General features: G+C 39.0%; 1 protein-coding gene across 4 annotated transcripts in view; it reads left to right on the top strand.

Moving 5' to 3' along the window:
* Nucleotides 1-1,048: 1,048 nt before the first annotated feature.
* LOC108250648 (LHFPL tetraspan subfamily member 2a protein) overlaps nucleotides 1,049-6,023 on the top strand; it is a 74,426-nt gene continuing 69,451 nt past the window's right edge. For 2 of the 4 annotated variants that reach the window (XM_037979391.1, XM_025002670.2), the window contains exon 1: nucleotides 1,049-1,199. The gene's annotated coding sequence lies outside the window, so the exon portion shown is untranslated. The remainder of the gene's footprint in view (nucleotides 1,200-6,023) is intronic. The other 2 variants (XM_017440635.3, XM_037979392.1) reach the window with 1 other exon arrangement.

Below are 6,023 nucleotides of genomic sequence, written 5' to 3' on the forward strand. Positions count from 1 at the left end.
AACATGAAGCATAGAGAAAGTAAAGACAGCAGAGTGAGAAAAATGGTCAGTGCGTCCAGCAGTCCAAGCTGCATAACTAAGGGACAGCTTAAGAAACCCAAGCCAACCCTAACTATAGGATTCATCAAGTCTTAAGTCTAATCTTAAAGGGGACCTATTATGAAATTTCCCTTTTTGCATGTTTTTGTACTTCCATTTGGGTATCTACTGCTTCTAGAAACAACCCAAGCACAAAAGAAAAAAACAAAACAAAAAAATGAACACCCAGCCATTTTATGGTGTTTGCAAAAAGACCTGTTTTAAAGACCTCAGGATTATTGCGTCACAATCGTTGTTACCTAGCAACCCCAAGCAAAGCCCAGATAGAATATTTTAGAACATAGGAGAAGATTCCTCAAGCTTATTTGACCAAATTCAAGAAAATTCTTGCTAAATCTAAACAATTCAAGATGATCTTCATCAAACTGAAAATATTTTACAACAATTTATTATCTTTTTTGTTTTGTTTAAACTTATTTGTCATGTTTTGAAAACCAAATTTTCATGACCACAACTTTGGCAAATTTTCTTAACTTGAAAATCAAGCGCAACTGTTGTTTCATTGTAAATGGGCAAATTTGTAAATTCACTATCCCAATTAAAAAAGAGATGCTTTGAAACCAAAATGCTGTTGTTTTTTGTATGTTTTTAGTTATAAAGAACTGGGAAATTATAGTTTTAACACAAGAACAAGACAAAAGTGAACTTTTGTTACCTGATCTTATGTACCTTACATTTGAGTTAAGTAAAACAAAACAAAAAAAACTTTAAATAGAGATTGTTTTTTAAATTTAATAGTCCCCACCCCTGGGGGCAAGCAGTATAAATCCCAACCTTCCACTATTTATTTGTTTTTTATCTGAAAGTAAACAGCACATTTCCAGTGACAGAGTGACGTCCAGCCTGAGCTGCAGAGGCAGGGGGCTGTCCAGAGGGGGGCGGGGCTGACGGGGCAGTCCGCCTGTCTGTCTGTCTGCCTGTCTGCCTGTCTGTCCTCCTGTCTGTCTGCCTGGCCAGGGGAGGAGGAGGAGGGCTGAGCCATTCATTCTTCTGTGGCCCCGGAGAAAACGTGGAGGAGGATGAACAGACTCTGACGACGAAAAGACTCGAGCAGCGAGCGAGCTGGAGAACTGAGAGTCCACCCGGTTCTTCAGAGTACGGTAAGAATCTGCGAAAACTTCTTTCACTTCTGAACCCTTTCCCTCGCTGGTAGAATGTCACCTATATATGTGCTGATTTTTAACTCCAGGGTTTTCCTCTCTTCGGGAGGGGAACTCGTGGCAGAAAGTCGAGCTTTTCTGCCAAACAATCCGACCTTAATATGTTGACACAGTGACACTCATCGGTCAGTGTGGGTCACATCTGTTCGTTGTCCAGCTTTAATTAAGGATTTAAATACACCAGAACAGACTAAAAGCGAGTGGAAGCACATTATTTTGACCTCTTAGTCTAGTTTAAAATAAAACAAAGTTGTTAAAGAACCTGCGTTACCTAAGGGTGTCTATGTGTGACTTCTGAATCTTTCTTATTGCTGTTCTGTCCAAATGTTTATCTTGTGGTACATCTTTTAAAATAATTTACACCAAAAACATGCAGCTCAGTCTGGAATAACGTGTGAATGTTGGTAGCTGTATTTTTGCATTATAGAGATAAAATTGGCAAAATACTGAGAGAAAAAAATGGCTATCAATGGGGTTTTGGGTTAACCCAATGAGAAAACCCAGCCCTCTTAAGAGGTCCATAACACAATTAAACGGGTCACAGAAAGTTAGATTTGACATGTCTGGGATTTTGATACTGTTTATGTTTTTTACACAATTGCAGTTTAATTTTTATGATTTTTATAGATTATTGCATGAAATGTTTAACTGACTGTTGATAATGCCAAACTGACTTTTAAATGTTCAAATATTTTGCACATGAACTCGTCTTATTCCCACAGCTCTTTTTGGTACAAATTATACATTAAAATGCAGGCATTTTGTTTTCTTTCACCCTCTATGTCTCTTCCTGACTATAAGCCTTTGGCAACTCAGTTCAAACATTTTTTAGTTCTGACTTAGTTTTCACTCAGTCATTGTTGGCTTGAGGCTTACTTTTCAGTCTGCAGTTTTTGTCTGCCTCTTGTTAACTTGGCAGCCAGGGAGTGACACACAGATATGTGGTTGTCAGTGACCATAATGAGAAACTAGTAGCAGCTTTAGCATTTCTTTTGACCTTAGTTCTCTTTACACTTCTTTTATTGCTTATAAATCTAGGCATTTTTAGCTTTTGTACAAAGTGACAATAGCTGCATTGGTACTTTTCACAATTTTTTAGGTATCTTCTAGTTATTAGTATTGTTTGCTTTAAAATTGTAATCACATTTAGGTTTTTCTTCTGGATTCTTTGTCCAGATTTCAGAATACTAAATGTAAGTTAAAATGGATTTATTTTCTTTGCTTTCTTAAATGATCTATTGTTGAATAAATATTATAAATAAAACTTAACTTGGATTTTAATTTTGAGCCACGGGAAAATGGTAAGGAATTTGACAACTTTATAAACTATTATGACAACCATGAGATAAAAAAAGCAAAAGTTCATGTAGAGCAGTGGACAAATCAATCATTACATCAATCATTTTATTATACCAAAGCCTGGAGGGCCGCCAGGCTAAGCTCCGCTTGTTTATTATAAATACATCATTTTTTATACACGTTTTTTCCCACCGGACCCCCCAAAACTGCTACCTTTATCTACCTCACCACGCGAGGGTGCGTGTGCCAACAGTGACACAATCGAGCTGTCCCCGCCCCTGCGTGAAGGTCCTGCGCGGTGTCACGTCGCGCACCTTTTATAACTTGGGGCAGACCGCGCGCGCCACACTCCATTCGACCATCTGCTCTCTTTTTACCATATTTCCACTGGTTACGTAGCGTACTGCCCCCTGTCTGTTTGGAGAATACTGCACCGACGTAAGCACCAAGTATAAACGCCTCCACCGTGCGCTCAGGTCTGCGTGCTGTTCACGGAGCCCTGCGGGACTCTAATGAGCCCTGAGGCCGAGCCTCCTTCAGCTACCTGGAGTTAGCATGTTGTCAGAGCCACAGGAATAAACATGGAACGAGCGGGTTTAACCAAAAATGGTTAGCTGAAATTCAGCGGGTGGCTTTACAAGACTGAATATGGTAAGCATGTTTTATGCTTAGAGAAAATATTAATATGACACGAGCTAATTTATCCTTGTTTACCAGTAAACAAGGATAAATACCACTGGCTCAGTGGCCTAGTGGTAGAGTGTCCACCCTGAAACTGGGAGGTCGTGGGTACCAAAGGCTGTAAAAATGGGACCCATTGCCACCCTGCTTGACACTCAGCATTAAGGGTTGGAATTGGGGGGGGGGTTAGGTCACCAAATGATTCCCGAGTGCAGCACCGCTGCTGCTCCCTGCTCCCTGGGTCAAATGCGGAGAACAAATTTCACACACTCAGGAGTGTGACAATCAGTGGATCTTTCTTTCTAAAATGATTCTATTAAATTCAGCATTAGATGTTTTGTTTTGTTGTTCCATGTAGTGATCCAACATGCAGCCTGTGCCACAAAAAGCACAGTACAGTACAGCATCTGTCTGTTTTTCAGAGTTCTCTGTTGTTATTCATTGGCCTGGAAGTGAGACGTGTCTTGGTGCTTTGTTTGCACTTTTTAATTTATGTTAATTTAATCTCTTCACCACGACAGATCGGTACAGTGCCCATTGTGTAAATATTTGACACAAATATCTTACAATGTCACATAATAAATAGCCATATTTTCAACTTTCCTGTCAACTTTATTCTTTCTATTTTTTTACTAAATCACGGTCGTCCAGCGATCAGCTGGCAAATGGCCACTGGGCTTAGCCTCTTTTCTGGGGGAAACCCTGCATTATCTTTATGTGCATCCAGCACCAGGCCTGAAACAGCAGGGGTCAAAGGTCATGTTTAGACAGCACCACATGCCCACCATATTTATATACAATAAAATGAACGCTCTGTAGATTTATTGATTGTTTTTATCACAAGTAGCTAGTCTTTGTCCAGAAAACAATAGGTAAAGACAGAACTCTTTGTGAAGTTATTTGTAGAAACTGTGTGGGTTATTTTGGGGCTGTGATGTGACTGTTTGGCTGAGCAACAATTGCAAAATGTGTTCTTAAACTAAAACATTACCAGACTAATAATTTACAAAAATTTTTTATTTCATTATAAGTTATGTCCAATGACATTCTAACTACCTGTTCATATAAATCAGTATCAAATACAAACCACCAACTCAAGAACCAGACCTTCATGACTAGGGATGGGCATTTAAAGAAAACTTTCTTCAGATTTATCAGCAATTAATTAGTGATTCATCTATTTGACCCCTGTTGTCCTGAACTTTGATGGATTTGTGTGCTGGTGACTCACAGCAGAACTCAATTTCTCGTGTAGTGTGATGGTCTTGCCCCAGCTTTTGTTTAAGAATAATATCTACACAATCAGCTATGAGTAGTAAAGCTATGCTCAATGCACATATTTGTAGGCAGTACACAAAATATTGCAGTCCATTATATCGTAAAAACAATCTCAATGTGTCCTATTCAGGCATTTCACCAAACATGTTTATTTTGCCCTTTATTCATACAGTTCTAATTAATAAAGCAAAACAACTGTCAGCACAGCAACAAACTGTTCTGGGAAAAAAAGTGCTGAGCTGAACAGATGCATAATGCCATTCTGAACACAGAAGAACAGTCTTTAGGTAGTACCTCACTGGGCTGCGACTGTTAGAGAAGTAAACTGATTAATTCTTGACTAGAGTTTGCCAAGTGAGTATTTTTATTTAACTTATTTAATCTGAGGTTTCTTCAGCAGTGTCTTCCTCTTTGCCTCTCTCCCATAAAGCTCAGACTGGTGAAGAACCTGATCAAGGGTTGTTGTAGCTCAGTCTGTCCCATCTCACCTGCTGAATCTTCAACAGGTGAGATGCTGTGACTCCTTCAGAGTCACAGGTGTCTTGGTGGCCTCTCTCTCTCTATTCTCCTTCTTCACGGTCACTCAGTCTGTGAGGACAGTCTGCTCTTGGTGGATTTACTCATGTCCCATATTCCTTCCAACTCTTGATGATGGATTAAACAGAACTCCTAGGGATGTTTAGGGCCTTGGAAATCATTTTGTATCCATCCTGACTGAAAAGTAGTACTTTTCAAAAATCTTTTCTCTGAATTGAATTAGGACAGTCACTTTAAAGGGGATAAATATTAATGCTCTCACTTTCTTACATTCCATATTTTTATTTAACTGGTATTACTCTGTAGAAATTTGGTTTCACTTTGACACTGAAGAATTTTCTTTGTAAAGAAGGCTAATTTATATTGACCTTGATTGACTTATAGAAGCAATAAAAGCATTAAACATTCATGGGTGAATACTTTTTATAGGCACTGTATCTCCAGTGAACCTTTGATCCTTCTAGTTCTGGGCTTGTTGGTGCATGTGCGTAAGGATTGCATGATTCATGTGTTGTTTGAGCTTTACAACAAGAAAGTTGAATTTCTCCATGAAAAGCGTCATTAACCTCACCCACCTGACTCTTGCGTTGATTCACTGTGTCAGAGGTCAAACTGAAGGTTTAAAGTTGCTCTGCTCATCTGACTTAAGTAGAAAGTGTCAGCAGTGGAGATAGGGTGCCACGCAGATTTCTGTCTTGTTTTAGTGTTGAGTTTCAACATTAAACCTGAAAACTGTTTACAAGCTCTAAACCACTGTTTGTGTAAGAAAGAGAGAGGTTTGTCAAGGTAGGTAGGTAGGTAGGTACATTTATTTATATAGCACTTTTCAGCACGAGGCGACTCAAAGTGCTTTACAACACAAGAACAAAATTACAGACAGAGTTACAGAACATGACAAGATAACTAAGCTAAAACATGACAATGCTAACAAGGTACAGGATAACTAAACTACTAAAACATGATATTACT

The sequence above is a fragment of the Kryptolebias marmoratus genome, linkage group LG14 (genome assembly GCF_001649575.2).
Source record: "Kryptolebias marmoratus isolate JLee-2015 linkage group LG14, ASM164957v2, whole genome shotgun sequence".
Lineage (NCBI taxonomy): Eukaryota > Metazoa > Chordata > Actinopteri > Cyprinodontiformes > Rivulidae > Kryptolebias > Kryptolebias marmoratus.